Genomic DNA, 20,095 nt, shown 5'->3' with positions numbered 1-20,095 from the left:
TCCAAGAGATAATAGAGCATAATATTTTCTATAAGTGAGTTAATGTTTTAGGCTGTTCTATACTCCTAATTAGATCAGTGGCATCATATTTCTTTTTTATTAGTATATCATACTTCTACCATTCTCAAGGTTGTCCTAAATCTATCCTTGGAGCAGTCCATTTCCACATACTATACTGTGACCTGTCATTTTTTATTGACAGATGGTTAAACACTCTTGTTGTCACTATAATTTACTACAGAAAGTTTTCAGCAGTATCAGAAGTGCTCATTTCTTCAAATCATTACTAAGCAACAAGTTTAACTTCTGCAATTGTATGGTTGACATTTTCTAAATTATTCCATTGTAAGAAGAAAGACTTTTTTTCATTGTTTCTGTCATCCAAGTTGTTCATGTGTCCATAAAAGACCATTCAGGTTCAGTCTGTTGTGTGCTTTCTGCCTTAGCAGTGACTGCCTTCTTGATGTCTTCCAGGATTGTCCCTAATAGAATAGTGATTGTTTTCATTACATGGTCAAGGGCATCCTGTAATTCACGGGTAAATTTTATTCAATATAGTAAGCAACTTCTCTGTGTGAAGTATCCATCCCAAACAAGTGCAATGATGCCAGAACTCAGTAGGAAATGAGAATTTTTAAATATTGTTTCCAATGCCTTATTTTGGAATCAATGGCATTCTGCAGAACAGTGCTTACATTCTCCAGTATATTGTTCTGCCATTTTTGTATAGTTGCCATTTTTGATATTTTGCTTTAAAGGAAGCTATCAGAGCACTATTAAACTGAATTTTCTAAGAGATGCACTGTGTGAAAGTTTTGAACTAGCTCTAAGCGGCTTACTGGCATCATTATTTTTGGTGAAACAAAATCTACAATACAGAACTGAAGAAAAGCTATTTTTATTTCAATTATATACATCTCAGAGCATAGGGAAACAATGATAATCTGATTCAGCTTAAGTATAGGCTTTGTTTTGGGCAGTGGTGCGTATCAGCTGCATAGATAATATTATTTATGCTGAAAAGGATTATTTGGCTTCTTGTAATGATGTTACAAAATATATACACAGGTGCTCTCTTTATGGCAGTCTATTTCAATGTCTCTGCCACCAATTGGATTGTTGTACAGTTCACTGAAAAGATATTGATTATTCTCACAGAGGCTCTCTCAGTCTTACCACAGAATGGTATTTGGTCTTGCTACATGTCACGGCTAGCAGCCACTTGTGCTTTATTATGCCAAATGCTGGGGAGGATCTGCAAACATGATATCCTCTGCACCATCAGGAAGATGTGTGATGGTTAACACCAGATCAATACACAGTTTCTCTATCCAAATGCAGCTTGTTTTGTAATAGGGTGTTTTATGGTGATAGGCGGTTTAAATTGTCACTAAAATTTATACAGAAAGCAGAAAAAATGAGAGCCTGATCATTTCTTCCATGAGAAAAGAGCATCAACTATCTGATTACATTTCATATACTGATCTGCACTTAGGTAGTAGGGTAAGATTGACCTTGCAGTTTTTAATGAGTGCTTCTAAAGACGTGGTAACTGCTTTTTCCCTTGCAAATCTGCAGATACCAATGAAGGAGAGTAGTCTGAGGAACAAGAAGCAAGACAAGATACAGTGCTCAAATCAAGAGGTATTTAAGGTGAACAAGATACAATCAGTTCATGAGAGTTTTAGCTGAGCAACACCTCCGTATTTCTGCTTTGCTAACAGAGGAAAAAAAATCAAACCCACATGGGCTTTTAATGTACTTTATGGAGGGCATGTAGAGAAGCTGAATGACATCTGTGAACAGCTGAGGCCAGGGAGGGGGAGGGTGTGGTGGGGACAGCTGAACAGTATTCAACTGTCTCTGATTTACAGGTTTCATTGTATTTTTTTGAAAAAACGTTTCATTTTTCTTTTATTTCTTTACAATTTCTATTATCACAGGCTTCTGTGGCCATTTTAATTATACCGGTACCCTCCACAGTTACACAGTAGGTATGTTTTACATACATACAGAATTTTTGTTTTATTCATAACTTCAGTTCATTCATTCATTTCCAATTCACTGATCCTATAAAAGTAATTCTGTTCTCTGATAAATCAATCTCTGATTGATTTCCATTCTCCTTCCTATATCATTGTTTCTGCTATACATTGTCACTACCTGTGCACCTTCTTTTTCATTCTGTTTTTTTCACAACTCCAGAAAGGTATTGATTTTATTTTATATTTCCTTTTATTCAATTCCTGCTAGCTGACCAAATTACAAATGTTTGTTTTGTTTAACAGATCTTATGTGTTGGCAAGAAGGATTATTTTAAACCTGCTCATTACTTGTGCTGTTTGATAAATATTTATTAACTACTTATCAAATAAAGTGGTGAGTTTTCAAACCTCATCCATACAGGAATGTGGGAATTGCAACTCTGCTTTTTGTATTAAGTTGGATAACTCTCTGGTTCACATAAGATTCCCTTGAAGACTGTCCAGTCTTCCAAATTACCTCTCTATACCACCATAGAGATGCAAAACTCTAAGGACATAAGAGCTCAGGTCACCTATCTTCCTCTCCATTGTCCTGTCCTAGAATACAATGATAACACTGTCCTTGTTAAAGCAGATCAAATGCATTTGAATCAGTAGTCTGAATCATGACGCTGATAAAATCTCCTAAAAACTGCTTTTACACCAAAGGTTTGCTATTATAAGTATTTTTTTTGTTCACACAGCTACAAACTGGGAGACGGAAAGCAATGTCAAACTCTCGAAGTCACATACCTGTCTTAAAATTCACTGAATAATTATAAAATAACATAATTGGCTATATTTGCAACTATAAATACTAATATTTTAATCTTAAATTCTGTCATCTTATTTGTTGGCAGAAGTGATACATGGAGTTGATTGAGGAGGTGTGGACAATGTACTTTTTCCCTAGATAATCCATTGAATTTTACATAAATAATGTAAAACTCTATTTGCTTGTGTAGTATTTTCTCAGCATTCTTTTCACTGCAAAGACTGTCTGAAAGATGGAGTCAGTTCAGTAATCTGGAAAATGAGTGCCTTGGAGAAAGAATGCAGAAAAGAAGCTACATAGTCATCTGAAGTTTCTATGATGTATCAGGTATGAGATTACTAGGGAACAAATCAGGTAACACAAGCATCTAATACTATTTTAGAAGATCTGATATCTGCTCTTCAGTTGACTTTCCAGAAGGGAGCAAGACTGATTTGTGTCAGTGCCATATTTTCACAATCCAGTGTGATTGAATACATTAAGGCTTCTGAAATACTACTAGATACCTACTTTTTGACACTAAGTAGCTCTACAGAGACCATAATCAATTCTGTGTTTTTCAGATAGAAATTTTATTTCCTTGTTTTGCCAACCTCTTTTGATAAAAGGAAGGATCTCTGCTTTACAAATTATGCCAAAAATATTACACATACACTTGCTTAGTGACAACTTAAAAATATTTAACCCTTTTTATACTCTTGACTTTCATTTAGAACTGTACAAAGAATATTGCTGGAAAGTTTTACTTGGGAGTTTTGAATTCTCAAAATCATGACAGTCAAAACAAGGACATAAAGGAATTCTTTTCCTCTTATTTGTAAAACTTGGTTTCTCGGCTGAGGAGATCTATTGGAATTCAAACAAACCCTGGCATTTTTCAGATTTTTTCTTAGTGAATAATTGGCAATATTCTATTTTTTTTCCTTTATGCTAATTGTAATGCCTTCTCTCAAAGATGTCTTCTCAATCAGTTTTCTTTTCTGCAAAAAAAAAGTAGACAAGAAAAAAAAAGCCCTGACACACTCTGACACTTGGATCAAAAACGTTTCTTAACGTATTCTGATAATCAACTTTTGAGGACAGAAAGATACATTGTACTACACAAGTTGAATTTCTAGTTTCAGCAGAATGGAATAAGGACTGTGTGTCATATTCTTCTATGCTTCCCTTATACCTATACCTCCTTCATACAGAATAAAAGGACATGAAAATTTTTTCACAACTTTTTTTGGTAGTTATTGAAAATCACAAAAATATTTATATTTCTTTCCCTTTAATGGGTGAGTTTTATCTAACTCTGTCTGGCTATTTTTGAACTTGGTTTATGAAGCAACATATTATGCTCTGAGATGACTATATTAAAATGTGTCCCTCTAGAGCAATATATGTTGCTGACACAGCTGGTTATTTGGTAACCCAGGGAGCTGAAAGATGATGTTTGTTTGAAATTCATGTTTGGTTTTATAGCACTACTCCATAAAATGTGTAGTTCAGCATATAAAATTTTGGGAGAAATATGTTTGGTTGCAAAAAAATAAAGGGAACAAACATTTACAGAGCAAAGTTGTCTCTTAGGTAGACATTTTACTATTTCTGTTTTTCCTTTCTTTGCTTTTTCTTCCATCCTACAGAAGTGAAAGTAATCTTAATTCTTCCAATATACACCTGGGGAACAGCGAAAAAGAAAGCAACAAGACAAGTATCACACAATCTGTCACACACTTCTGAAAGAAAAAGGGGAGAAAATTATGTAGCTTTAAAAAATTGAAAATTCCCTCAGTAACATGTGATAAAACAATAGGAAATACCCTCAGGTTGCACCAGGACAGAGTTAGAATATGTATAAGAAAAAATGTCTTCACTGAAAGGACTGTCTAGTTTTGGAACAGGGTGCCCAGGGATGTGGTTCACCCATCTCTGTAAGCATTCAAAAGACATACAGATGGGGCATGTAGGGACAGAGTTTAGTGGTGAATTTGGCAGTGTCAGGTTAATGGTTGGACTTGATGATCTTGAAGGTCTTTTTCAACTTCTATGATTCTATGATTCTGTGTTCCTGGTGCTAAAAGTTGCTGAAATCTGCAGTGTCTATAACCAATGCAGTATATCTTAAATCAAGGGTAGTTCTTTGCTATTTCTCTCTTCAATTCATGAGCCTATCAATCAAAATATCCAGAAACAGATTTCTGAGATCATATTAGTTTCGATGTGCAAATGCTGGTATTTTCAAACTCCCACAAAGGTTTTTGCAGAAGTTTCTGAGCAGACTTGATAGGTTCCCTCCCCCATTCTGTGACACTACAAAGAATAATTGGATTAGCCTACATCAAGTGGCTATCAATGGTAAAAACAATACATTAAAAAAATCACCTAAAAATAATGTTTTTCAACCAGATGTTAAATCAAGTAATTTATTTGTTTTATTGCACATTTGCATAATAGGGCAAACCAGAAATTCTCTGTAACAGATGTGCTGGTGGCAGGGAGATTTGATTACTGGCATCTATTATTAATCACTGCACAAATCTTAAATGATTTGTTTCAACAGTTTGATCAATTTACATCCAAGTACTTGCATTTATGCACAAAATGTGGAGATAAAACATCTGTTCACACCTTTGCTAGCAGCCCTGATTTTTTAATAAGGTTGAAGTTTGCGTTGAGGAAGACACAAGAGACTGACAACTTTTGTTTCTGAGAATAACTCATAACTGAAAGGATTTCATGTTGGCAATAATATCTATATGGTGCTTCCTTTGACATGAAAAAATAGGAAAGCAATTTTCTGGAGTTATCAAAACTTTCACAAATTTAATTAAAGACATTTTTATTATGTTTTGGGATCTGTGTACAAATTGTTAAGACTGGTAAATGACAATGTGTATCTTTAACATGAAGTATCTTCAATGTTGTAACAAGTTTCTTCTAGCTTAGAAATTTACTTGTAAGTTCCCAGTGGTTAGAAAAACAATACTTTATTTTATTAAACTTTTTTATTATTTTAATTGTTCCAAAGGAGGCAAAATGATGCATATGCAGCACAGACTACAAATGGTGGGATTTGTACTTCAATACATTTCAGACAAGATGTGTAATCTTTCTGTCTAAGGTTCAGAACTTAAAATTGTTTATACTTGTCTCCTTAATGCATCTGAATAATTGGATTGACTATCATTGATAGCTATTTTCTTGGTGAAGGTGATATTCTAGCTGGTATAAATCCTAAGATGACATGAAAGCCACATTGCCAGTTGTATGATATGTAATTTCCGCCACCACAGAATACAGTTCGTGTTCAAGTTCAAGCACAAAAGTGGATGAAGAATAGTGCTCTCACATAATTTATAGCAGACAGAATCACAGGGCAGATAGGTTTCTAACTTTCTACTGCCTTTAAGATCAAGAGAAAGAGATGCAGATATCCCCTCATGGTCTTGTGTCCCACGGGAAATCAGGAATCATGCTGGATCTGTTGCTGTCTGACTGTATAGGTGCTGTGCTGCATCTCTTTCTACTGAGTTCAGGTGCCTTCTGAAGGTAAATTACCTCATAACCAGTGCAGATGATGGTACTATTACCTAAGGGTTAAATTAATTTTTACCAGCTGACCACATTTGAAGCATAAGTTTATAAGTATACCAGCAAGGAAATTTAAGTTGTTTCAGATCCGATGGCTGCAAATATGAACACAGTAGTCTTATATGCCATATAGATGACTCTCATACACTGAGTAGATCTGCCTGAGGTACATACAGTTTTTCCACAGGAAATAAATTGATCCAATCAGTGTTTCTAGGTTTTATACATCACATAGATCAATCAGCTACAATACAGAGCTAAAAAGTGATTTTGTTTCAAAATACAGGATTTCCAACTGGCATTTTAATAGATCAGATTTTATAGATTTTATTATATGCCAAAAAAAAAAAAAAAGTGAAGAAAGTATATTTTCCTCATCAAATTGGCAACTATTTTGACCTATTTTGACCTGATAGCATTCATGATTGTTTCGGCTCTGAGTTAAAAATACCACCTCCTATGATTCCCTTTATAATTTCATGCACACCCATCTTGTAAGAAATATTTATTTTTGTTTGCTCTTTAACTTTTATTATTAGAATAATTCCTTTTTTTTTCCAATTGACAAAATCTTCCTTTAGAAGTTTTCTCAAAGTATGTTCACAACTTCCTGAGGGGCAAAAACCTGAACCAAAAAAAAAAAAAACAAAAACCCAACACAACAGCAGCAGATAGAAACACAAAAAAGGCTTATAAATCAGGGTTATGAGTGGTTCAGTAATTCCAATATGAGCTATAGGACAAAATGTCTAAGGGAGTAAGAGGGTAATACAATCCAGACAACAAACTTAACTCTATTACAGATACACAGCCATCTCCAAAGCTATTACCACAGTTGCCTGAGGTGTCTGTTGAGAAGCCAGATGTCACTCCTCCATAACTTAGTGTCTTGTGATTGTCATTTAATTTTAAGGAGAAGGAAACATTGTGTTTAGATGCAACAAATATAAACACTAACTTCCACTGCATTCACAGTTTTTTTTATAAAACTATAAAATGTGAATTTCAAGGCCACATTTAATGCTCAGGTTATCTAGCTCAATTGTATTCAACAGTTAGCCTCATTTTTTCCAGAATATTTATATTAGTTTTGATTCTCTTGTATCCACTGAAACTCTCTTATATTTTCATTCAACATCCCGAAAGCATGTAACATATACTCTTGAGGTCATGCTGTAACAACCAAACTGACAGACTGTGTCAAAGCCTTCATAGTATTAAGTAAGTAAGAAAGGGCTTTGGTCTTTGATATCTTAGGTTTCCAGACCTCATTAAAATGTTACAGATCTTGGGGACACTGAAAGGAAATAGTGATCTTAATGCTCTAATTTCTAAAACTGAAAGCTAACCTCCAAATAAACCCTAGTATTAATCCAACAGAAGAAATCCACTCCAATTAGAAAAAAGATAAACAAAGTTGTCTGCATTGTCATCAGCTTTTTCTCAGGGCTGCAGGCTCTAGAATAAGCTACTCTTACAACACTTTCCATTTCCATATCAAAAGATATTTTGTTTGCCATACCTTTGAAATCATGGCAGTATCCAGAATAAACTGGTCTTTTGAAGTGCTGGGTTTCCAATCCATAACTGTAACACCAAACCTAATCCTACACACAGATAAAATTAAAAGCCTCATCTATAGAAAATAAATGGCAAAAGATATTGGCTTGTAAGAGAAAGAATGTTCTTGTCAGCTGAAGCCAAAGACTTATATTCTCTATTGTTCTACTGATGAGTTTTCTAACCATAAAGCAAGGTTAGGGTTTGGGATTAGTGTTTGGAATGTATATATATCTGCCTAGTTTATTGCTTTATGCTATACACCCCCAAACACAGGAGGAGATCGGGTATTGATTGGCACCAAGAACTTCTGCTACTATTTCTAATGGTGTAATATTTCTTCTAGCTATAGCTAAAGTTAAGACAAGGGCAAGCAGACAAGAGTGTGCATACTGCTTAAAGCCAAGGATTTCTTTTCTTCTTCCTCTTCTTTCTATTGGTCTTGTGGGCATAGTTCAGTTTGGGGAAGAAAAAGAAGAGCACAGAACACATTTTTTTAAAATCAATTTTTCATGGACTTATAAAATAAGAAAGAACTAGAAGGCCTTTACCTGGGTTCTTTTTTATAAAACTTATTTGTTTATTAACAGATTTGGCCTTACTTAAAAATACAGTGATCATTTTGAATATGAGTTTCAAGTAGAATACGGTTTTCATCATATTATGGTTTGACTTGGAAAGGACCTCAAAAAACACCTTGTTCTCATGCCCTGCCATGGTCAAGGACATCTGCTAGACCTGATTCCTCAAAGCCCCATCCAACCTGGCCTTGAGTGTCTGCAGACAGGAGGCATCCATAATTTCTCTGGGAAATCTGTTCCACTCTCCCCACACTCTCAGAGGAAAAAATACCTTCCTTATATCTAACCTAATATCTAACCAGAATCCACCCTCCATCAGTTTAAAAACATTACCACTTGTCCTATCACTAGACTGCCTGATAAATAATCCCTCTCCAGCACTCTTGTAGGCCCTCTTAAAATACTGCAAGGCCACTAAATTTACATTCCTTTAGCTCAAATGTAATTAGTCAGTTTTCATTCATGGAAAAGAAGGAAGGGCCCAAGTTCTTTTGACATACAATGATTCTTGGGTGGTGGAAATATTTTATGACTTTCAAAATCCTTACTGTATCCCATAACTATGGAGTAACTTTATTTTTTACCCATTTTTGCATATCTGAAGGTGTTTAGCCAAAATATGGAAATAAATTTGCCTTTTTCTTCCACTGAAAATGGATGAAAAATTATTTGAACAATTCAATCATCTTTTTTCATTTTTCAATTTTTTCCTAAGCAATTATTTCTCAGGCTGAAAGCTTCCATTCTTGTAATGGCCCAGAAGTAATTGTTTGAGGTTTGGAAACTGAAATATGTGACTAGCTATTAAAGAATATAATTTGGTGGGAACAGAAAGGAATAGGAAGAGGGCTTAATCCTAGTTTCCCATTTCAAAATATGAAATGTACTGCTGTTTTCATAAATAGACCCACGTTTGAAGGAACAGGTGTGTCATTCAAACTTTATAGGTTCACAGTCTGTGGATGGACTGATCTCTGTAATTATTAAGTCTGCTTCATGTATTCTTCTTGGGTCTGAATTTAGGCATAGTAAAACACAGAAGAGATTCTTTGTGTGTAAGGTAGGCCTCTTTCTAATCTAATCACAGTGACTCTAGCTGAGGAGAGTGCTGTCATGCTTGTTGAGTTTAACACCTATTACATTCCCTAGACCTTTGTTTTTTCACTAACCTGATGTTTGAGACAGGCACAGAGAATGCTACTAGCCCATGACTGCTGAATTATGCAGACTCAGGGCTACATCCTCCCTAAAGTCAGGATGTAACAAACCATACGGACTTCCCATGTGTGTCCTGTACCCAGGGCCTGTCCCATTGTCCCAGGCATGAGCAGGGTAGCTGGGACAAATTAGGACAGACAGATTGTTAAGAAAAATCCATAGTGGCAAGATCTGTCTGAGGAGAAGTTGGGAAATTAAGTCAGTGGGTCCAGGTTGGAACCAGTCCTGGAGATCATAGGGAGGGTCAGACACAGCGCCACAATTTCTGGGCAAGTCTACAGGCACATCCGAGTTTAAGCTGGGGAGTTCATTACCTGGGTCAAGTTCAGGGTCCAGATCAACAGGGTGCATGACTGTGACATAGTTTGAACTATATTTCAGGCACCTTTCAGAGCGAGACCTCTGGTTTTTCCACATCTATTATGAGGAAGGAGTCAGAATAAGAGTAACATGATTTCCACTATAAGAGAAGTTATATATGACCATTTTTGTTGAAATGGGTCTGGTATGACTTCTTTGGTATTTCTCATTTTGCAATATAAAATAGCTACACTTGAAATTTTAAAAATCTGCAATTATAACTAGACTGTAGCTCTTTTAAAAATGTTATATAGTAAAAATGGCAGAATAACATATTTTAAATATTTTTTGTTACCCTATCACATCTTGTGCTTTTTTTCATATATTTTCCTTGAAAATACTGAAATTCTAATGTGCAGAGAAGATGGAGGTACATGTTTTGTGAAAGTGAGATTTGCTACTGAAAAAAAAAGAGATTGAGTAGTGTGGAATGCACTGAACCTTAAGGTTTGTTGAAGCTGTTTTTCTTGACAGACCAGTATTTACTGATATGATATAGCTACCTGATACAAAAGGATCATGAGCCTATATTCTACTCTGAATGAACACTGGAAGGTTTAAACATGCACACAAATCATAATGACTAAATATCATTGACTAAACTATGCCATTGAAATATATGCACATATGTAAAAAGGCAATTGTGCTGAAGCCATGCATATGCATGAACAAGATGAATAATTGCATGTGCAGGCTACCACCAGTGCGTGAAATTACCTGTTTTGCAAGTGTAAATTAGTGTTTTGCATGCCCATTTACCTGTTTGCTGTCCTTATATTTGTTGTGTTCAAGTTAACTGTCTGATAATTTGTGTCTTAGGAAACAAACAAAAGAAGGAAAGGAACAATACCAATATTAATCTTCAGAAAAAATAAAAATGAAAGTATTTTTCATTCCTATACTAGAGATGTAATAGTCACATCATTGAATATCTGCAAAACATATTTGTAAGATATATTAAAATCATATAGTGCTAGTGCTATTCTGCAGAACAACCAATGCTTCAGAACATATGCATGAAGATTGATGCAGTTCATTGCACAGCTGAAATAACTAAAAATTGCAAAAAGAACATGGTTGTCATTTTAATGCCAAGTTTTTAAAGTATATTTAATTTAGAATAAAGATAATTCAAAATAGTTACTATGCTTGAGATTAAAAAGCATCACGAAAAATAAAAAAGAAAATCAGAGATAAAACCCATTTGTCTTCAAAATGCTGTGCAATTACAAAATATTTTAAAATTCCTAAATCTGCTTTGTATTGACCCCATGATTTATCTATGACAGTAAGTCACTTATGGCAATCATGCAGTTAAATTCTATTCACAACATTTCCAGACCAGAACAAAATGCTAATTTTTGTTTTCATTCTTGGTGAGATAGCAATTCAGTAATGCTACCACCTGATCTGAAAGTAACTATATATTACTACTCTTAGGATAACAGCACTGTTATTTCCAGTTTTCCTAGTATCCTTTGAAACTACTACTGTGTAACTAATTTCCTTTATGTGCAACTGTTATAGTCCTCAGAAGACAGTGCAAATTAATTCAAGCTACAAAGATAAATAATAAGTTGGAAATCAATAGCACTCATATTTTGTTCTTCCTGTTGAAGTACATGGCAGTATTATTAGTATATTATTCTACACATTCAGGACACTGAATTAATTAAAGTAGAGACAGTCTCTTTTTTTACTTCTCTTGAAGTACTCCCACTGAAAACAGCAACAGATTTATGTTGAGGTCTTTTATATCCTCTCTAAAGGTTCAGACAAAATATCTGACACAGTTCTTCCGTGTCCCCACAAAACTGAATTTAGTGGCATCATAAAAAATGTTCAGTTACCAGTACCCAACAATAAAAGAAAGCATTAATTTGCTCAATTTCTACAAGAACAAAATGAGCAAAATATTATGGACTTATCTCTTAGAGAATGTAATACACTGGAAAAAAGCATCCAAAATTTTTCCTGAGCCTAAAAGTCTTGCCAGTGTTTTGCAAATTTCCCGATTGTTTTTTGCAGCATTCTGTATTTTTCATGAACATATGTAGAAGCCAGTTTTGGAGACAATTCAGCAGACACCCTCTGTGAAAATATCAGTGCTGAATACAAAAAGTACCTTGGGGGCACCTTAACCCTTTTGCATGAAACTCATTTGTGGTAGAAGTATTCAGTCCTGAAACCTTCTGTAGGCCAAGAGTCCATTCCCCATATGCTTGAAAAGTCCAAATCAATGAGGAAGATGAATTTTAGATGGATAAAAGGAAGTGGCTTCTTTTTGTGGTAAAGAGAAGTTGGACCCAGGCTGACTTCCTACAAATCGAATAATGGTGTCTAAAATACTGGTAGTGGTTTGTAAACTGTTGCTTTGGCTCACAGCTTCTCCAGTAGTTAATGTGTATCTCGCACATAATTAATTGTAAGAGTGCCAAAGATAAACCAGGCAAACTACATGAAACAGTAGACGTGGAAAGCTACATGATTTTGGTCTCATTGAGATGACCTTTTTACCTAGTCTAGAACTGATTGAGTTTTCCTTCTATGTTTCCTTAAATAATCCAAGTATTCCTGCTTGCTTCCTAAAGCCCAAAGTGGTTCTTATGAACCCCCTTACCTCTTCACTTTATAAGCTTAGAGAAATATACTGCAGAAGACATTTTCCTTTACGAACCTCATTTGGGTATTGCCAAAGTTATTGATCAGAAATCCAGAGCATGGATGGCCCAGCTGGCAAAATTCAGGCATTCAGTGTTAAAACAAGGGAAAGTATTTCCATATGAGATCATGAACAAGTCTATCTTCCCTCTCCTTCTTTCAAATTGCCGGTTGCTAATTTTCTGGGACTGCAGAGTACTCTGTTATGCCTTCTTATTGCATTACTCTCTGTTTAATAATAAAGTAAAATTGACCATAGTCATCCTCTAAAATAAATGATACAGTAAATGTCTGCTTCAACAGTGTGACATTAAAGATTTTGCTTGCTTACGGTTTATTTTTATCATGCTTTTGATTTTCTGGCCTAGAAAATAATTAATTGATAACAGTATCTTGTTTACTGGAAAGTATTGAGTAAAGAAGCCCACACAAATGATGATAGCCTCTTATTACAATTCTGTTTAGCTTAATGAAAGGCCTGCATCAAAGGGTCTAACCCCAGTGGATTTTCTAAAGTAGGATTTATGCTTTTCTACTTCAGTCTCCTATTTTTTTCCCCTGAAGCTTTAAAGGTTTTCGATGTTTTGGGCTCTGCTGTTGTTTCACTTGGATAATGTATATTGTAACTTTGAATGACCTCAGCATTGTCAGGGTTTCAGAAACCTTGATTTGAGCTAACTCAGCCACAAAAGTATCAGAAACAATAAGTTTTTAAGGTTGTAACAAACATTACATTTAATGAGTACAGTGCACAAGTAATGATGCACTGAATCAGTATGAAGCCTCAAAAAATGATTTCTGTTGGCACTATAAAAGGAATGCAATTTTTCTTGTTGAAATACCATTTTTCAGTTACTGCATGACTGATGTGGTAATTATCCCCTACACCTGGGATTTAAATCCAATCCTACAAGCCCATTTTCTGTTTGCAAGCTGTCAGACTGATGCATAGTCTTTGTTCTTATCTGGCAATAGTTGAGGAATCAGTAATTCAGAAACAACAAAGCCACTGATGGGTCATCATGTAATCTGCACTGAAAATTGCAATCTGTAATGAGATTGGAAACACAGATGAGGAGGCTAAAACTGATTACCTACCATACCTAAAAATTTCAATTTTATTGCACAAATATGATCAAAGTAGCTCATAAATTTAGGTATTAGTTGAGAAAAAGTAAAGATTACTTTTAAATTAGGTGAAAAGAAGATAAGTTATTTAAATGTAAATTATTTGTTTTATAGCAATTTAATTAATCTCCAGGGTGATTCACATCTTTACATTATTTTATCTTCCATTTCAGAATATGGTGTATCTTGTTGATTAGTCACGACTGATGTAAGATATTTTGTTCCCTTAAAACAAATATAAGTTCAATGATGAAAAAAGCCAAATAGTGGTCAGCCAAATTTCATATTATAGGCTAGGAAGATGTGAGCTGTTTCTCAGCAAAGTAACCAAAAATAGACTTCACTTAAGTTAAAAATATAAGTTTTATTTATGCTCCTGACTTCTTTAATGCCCTGACAGCAACTTTCGGATAGATGCTACACTGTTGTTCTCAACTCAAAACCATTAATTACTTTTTTCTGCACTAATGAGATTATGACTAGTATGATGAACAACAATAAATTATAATAGATATTTCCAATAGGTTTCTGACTAAGCACTATGCTGAAAAAGTGAAAAAAAAATCCAATTATTCAGGAGATTGATTGATGCATTTTTTTCTTCAAACTTTCTTGAACAAAATTGTTTTTTTTCTACTATATTTTCCTTTTTTCTAAAGGTAATCTTTGGCTCCAGAAAGTACTCTAAATTCACCATTAGTGTTTAACGTAAAATTCTAGAAATCTAGAAAAGATAGGTCTGTCCAAGAAAAGACAAACAAATCCCTTATTTTTTAACAGTGCTGGATAATCCATCCAGAAAAGAGTTTAGAGGCACACAAGCCATCCAAAATACCTATTTACTCAGTATATGACATGCACAGGTCCATAAAACCTATTTCATTTATCTTGTTCATGTACCCATCTTCAATCATTGTCTGAAATTAATTTCAGTTTTATTTTATTTTATTGCTTTGTTTCTTTATTACCCTCTGTCTTTCTTGCATTAAGTTTATAGTGAGAAATTGCCTGTGGAATACATTTGCCAACAGCCAGGGTTCTTTAAAGGAGTTCTGTATATCTTTGCATGAAAATGATTGTGGGTGCTAGTCTAGTCCTTGCCCATAATAACATGGTCCAAACATATCTAGTGATACAAGTCTTTGAAGGGTTTGCGTTCAAAGACATTTAGCTCATAAGTCTCTAACTAGTCTGGCTGCTTCCAAGATGACCAGCTCATCTGTAGTGGCTATAGATTCTAGCAGGGGATAATAATTCCATAAATCAAGTTTCAGTTTTCTCCAGGTTTCCTTACAAATGAGCCCTTGGCTTACCTGTCTTCTCCAGCTGTAAAATAAGTCCAAGCAGATGTCATATATAGAAATCATATGAGAAATAAATTATCATAATAAATCATTGAACTGTTGGAAAAATACATCCAGAATATTTGCTTGCATGCTTCCTGCCAAGTGGGAACTTTTGGAGTCAGTTATTATTGCCTGTTTTTATGTCGAGGACTGAAAAGACATACTGCCCTAAATCATTCCTGTTCTTGAAATTAATCCAGAAAATCTTACTGTAATAGAAAATATGGTAGCAGGTTTTAGATCCAAATGTTACAATATATAGCTACCTTTTCTCTTTTAATATCAGGTCTGCACACCTGATATTCACTGGCAGAAGATATATAACAGTATGTTATGTATGTCTTGAAGTGCAGAATTAATAAGCTTTAACTTGTAAAAGTTAAAGTCCTATCACCACCAAACTATCCAGAGGCTGATTTCAGGAGTATAGCCCTTGGCTGATGTGTGCACAGCATTCCTAGTAATGCATTTACAGAAATATTCCAACAATTGCCAATACATACTAAAAGTAATATCATAAATTTATCTGAATAGGTAGATTGTATGGGGTAGATTGCAGATTTGAGTAAAATATCAGATACTTTCTATGATGAGATATGTTGACGTTATGTTAATCCATCCAAAATGTCATAGGGGCAGTTAGAGATTAGAATACATTCTGCAGATTCTTAGTCTGAGACTGATAAGTACTATAAGTGGACAGAACTGCCACATTCCAAAATAAGACAAAAAAATTAGGTTTTATTTACAAACTAAATCAATCAAACAAATCAAAGATCCATAGAAAACACAAACAAAATTAAAATAAATGTGCAACTCATGCATGTAAAACAAAGAATTTAAAAATTACATTAACATATCAGCTGTTATTTAATAATTTTAATGTCTATAATTAATTCATTACTGTTCTTGCTGAGAGTGATAAAAGGATCTTCTAAGTTACTGTGTCTTAATTAACATTTGTTTGTCCTTATGCTACAATCCTAAATACTAAGTATTATTCTTGTCAGTAACCATACATATATTTAGCTGAAAACTGCTGATATAAAGAAGAAAATTTGATTTAAAAAAAGTGAAAATTTTTGAGACAAACTAACATTGATATAAAAAATTATATACCTGCTATGTAAAAACAAATTATTTTACAGACACTGGAGAGCAACTGAGAGCACAATAAAAAATCAGTGGCAGTAAAAATGAATAAAATATATTAAGTTAAAAATATTTCTATTTACTAAAAGCTGCAAACATATAAACGAAATACAGAAGTAGATACAGTAATAGACTGTACACTCTTGAATGTTTCAGAAAATCAAGGTATTTTATTTTGTGGCCTTCATGTATAACACAGAAACACAATACTTTTTTTCAAAGACACTTTATGAACTTGAGATATCAAGTTTTGAAATTGATTTTTGTTACCCATAGACTTCCATTATGTATTGATGTGCATCATTACTTATGAATAGTTACATGGGACAGGGTATATGTCAATCATTCTCTATGTAGGTATTAGTGGTAGACATGGGAGTATTAGGCTTATTGTTGGTCTTAACCTTAAGGACCTTTTTCAATCTAAATGATTCTATAAACCCATGATAAGTTTTATCATAAAATCTATGGTTTCCTTTACTGTCTGGAAATTCCACTGCAAACATTGTCCTGAAATATGAACTGAGTCTTTTCAGTACCCTGTATTCTATGCAATTTCTCTTGGTACTGCTTTTGTTTTCCTTCACCACAGACACACATAGTGAGTAGACTGAGTAGCTTGTTTTATCTCACATCTTTATCTCTATTTGTTTCATATGTCCCAAGCCCAGTGTTTTCATTATCCATTCAAAAAGTTCTTATGCTTGCCAAAATTCTCAGCACATCTCTGGTACAGCAAAACAATTCAAATTCTTCTGCCCATCTGCTGTTTGCAGATCTTATAATTGCCACTTAAGCCAAAAGACCAAATACAGTCAGAATGCAATCAGATTTGATGCTTGTCTGTCACTAATGTAAAGAATGACAAAATTAAAGGTGCAGCAAACATAAAGGGGAAATTGTACTTATCTTCATTGATGATTCAGGAAGATAAGAAATAAGATGAAAAGAAATGCAAGTGTTTCCATCCAAAGAAAATTAATTGCAGATCAAGAGAGAAAAATATCTGACTGAAGGGAAAAATGTTAGGTGATAATGACAAGAACAGAGAATAAGATCTTAGGTGTTCTTTCTTTTCAGGCATTATTTCAATTTTCAAAAAATTCTTCAAGTCCTATTTCTATAGGTCTTAAAGTCTACTGAAGAATGGATCCCACCACGCTTTTTTATTTTGAAAAGATGTGGTTAATGGTGTTTGATGACAAACAAAAAGGTATTTTACTTTTTATAATTCTTCAACTAAATGTCCATGAAAGTCTTTCTCTCACAGTCTTTCACAGTCACTAAAATGGCTAGTTTGGTAATGGTGTTGAAATTTAATAATAGATTAATGTATCAACTCATGCCAAATTATTCTTACTATTGGAAGGAAAAAAGATCGAATTAAGTTTCAGTGATCACTGATTGTAATTCAGCATCCAAGTGATAATATTAGATACTTTCATGTCCAATCAGATTTTATAAATGGTTCAAGATTTATCCATAGTATTTCAAATCTACCACATATCAACATTAATCTTTCTGCTATGAAAGATCATATCTTGCAATGTTTCTGGTGTCGTGAACTACCAGCCACTAACATCTAATGTGTTTTTTCTATCCTTAAGAAATGTGAATAATCCCAAACAAAATTTTACAATGTAATAATGACTTACTACAGCAAAAAAAGCAAACAGTGGTCTTGATGTTACTAGTCATTTCAACTGTGTAAGCACTTATTTATTACAGAATATCTGTTCTTGAAAATATGGCCCAGACCAAAACATCAATCATATTTTTGCTTTTTCTAGAATATTTGACATGCCTTTGGAAGTTCATGGATTTTGATATAGTCTTGTTACAAAGTAACAACTCTTAATTTTTTAGAGGCAGGTCTGTTTTGATAAAATTTGTCAGAGAATGACTGTGGCTTAAAGGACAAGAAACACCAACATGTCAGTATTGCATTGAAAAAATTGGAGATAAAGGGAAAAATCAGATTCAGAAAGGACCCTTTAGTTATTTGTTTTGCAGACACAAAGAAACATTTTGCAATCCAAAAAAACATTGTAGAAATAAGGAAGGGAGTTGATTATTTTGTCAGTCAGTAATGTCATGGTATAATTTTATTTTACGTTATTACAACAGAAAGTCATGTTTTTAGAGTTCATTAGTGAATCTAGCCTTCATTTGACAGAAAGAAACAAAGAAAAAAAAATCGTGTACATAACAATAGAAATTAGAAGAACCTGGCAGTTTCCTTAAACCAAGAATACCTTTAAATAACTTATTGAGAATTTTATTAAGAAATACATACTTGCAATTTGTCACAGAAATGTTACCTACAATGACAAGACATACCCCTCTCCACAGTAAGCTTCATTTCACTATCAAAGAATAACAACGCCTGCAAGGTATGAACAGAACATTTCTTCCATTTTTCAGCTCTGTCACACTCTTTTATGTTTTGCTCATAATGGCAACTGTCTTGGTTGATGTATCATATAGATGTTCTCACCTGCTTGTTGTCATTCAGCTGCTAAATTAGAAGAATGAATATGTATAATTCTTCCAAAATTGCATTATAATGACACAATCTGGCATATTTTATTATACATCCCGCTAGACCCTGATTGTTTTGTGCAGTTGGCTTTCAAGTTACACTACTGGGTTTTGATAGCTCTTGCCAGCTTCCTCAATGCAAATGCTAAAAAGTGAAAGCAATGGGAAAAGTTTTTAAGTATAGACTTGATAGAGGGGTGAAGGAATGGTAACATTTCATTCTTCATCAATCATTCAAACACAATATGAGTTTGCTTTAACATACGAGGGTTTTTATAAATAGATATTTTTGGTGTCCAAGTAAATGACAGGAACAGTCTGCCTTACATATATGGGAAAACAAACATTTCAGGCTTTATTTCCTCATAGGGATTTATCCTGCTTTCCAATAATTAATTGTCCACTTTGGTGCCATGAAAATATATTGTGTTAGTAACTCTGGTTTTTGATGTGGTTTAACCCTAGCCAGCAAGCAAGCACTGTGCAGCTGTTCACTCACTCTCTCACCAGTGGGATTAGAGAGTCAGGTAACGTGAGATCTAGAAAATTTATGGGTTGAGATAAAGTCAGTTTAATAGATAAATAAAAAGCTGCCCATGTAAGCAAAGTAAAACAAGGAATAAATTCAGTGCTTCCTATGGGCAGGCAGGTGTTCAGCCACCTCCAGGAGAATCTGACCCTATTATACATAATGGCAACTTGGGAAGACAGCTGTTAGCAGTCCAACCATCTCCCCTTTTATTCCCCCACTTTTTATACTGAGCATGATGTCATAAGCTCTGGAATATCCCTTTGGTCAGATGGGATCAGCTGTCCTGCCTGTTTCTCCTCCCAGTCTGACCTGTATCCCCAGCTTCCACGCCAGCATGGCAGTATGAAAAACAAAGCCTTGGTTCTGTGTACATCCTGCCCAGCAATAATTAAAACATCTTCACATTATTATCACTGTGTTCAGCACAAATTCAAAACATGGACCTTTACTAGTCACTGTGAAGGAAATTAACTCTACCCCGGACAAGACCAGTACAGTGATATTTAGCTTTTTAAGGGCTTCTGCTGAAGCCATTACGTCTTTTACCCACCTGTTTTTTTAACTCCAGTTCTACTCATTGTTAGAGGAAGCTGAAGTACTTCATGAGACATGTACAGCACCAATTTAAAAACAATCCT

This window comes from Pyrgilauda ruficollis, unplaced genomic scaffold, assembly GCF_017590135.1.
Source record: "Pyrgilauda ruficollis isolate IOZ18807 unplaced genomic scaffold, ASM1759013v1 scaffold63, whole genome shotgun sequence".
Classification (NCBI taxonomy): Eukaryota; Metazoa; Chordata; class Aves; order Passeriformes; family Passeridae; genus Pyrgilauda; species Pyrgilauda ruficollis.
This window is presented reverse-complemented; position numbering follows the sequence as displayed.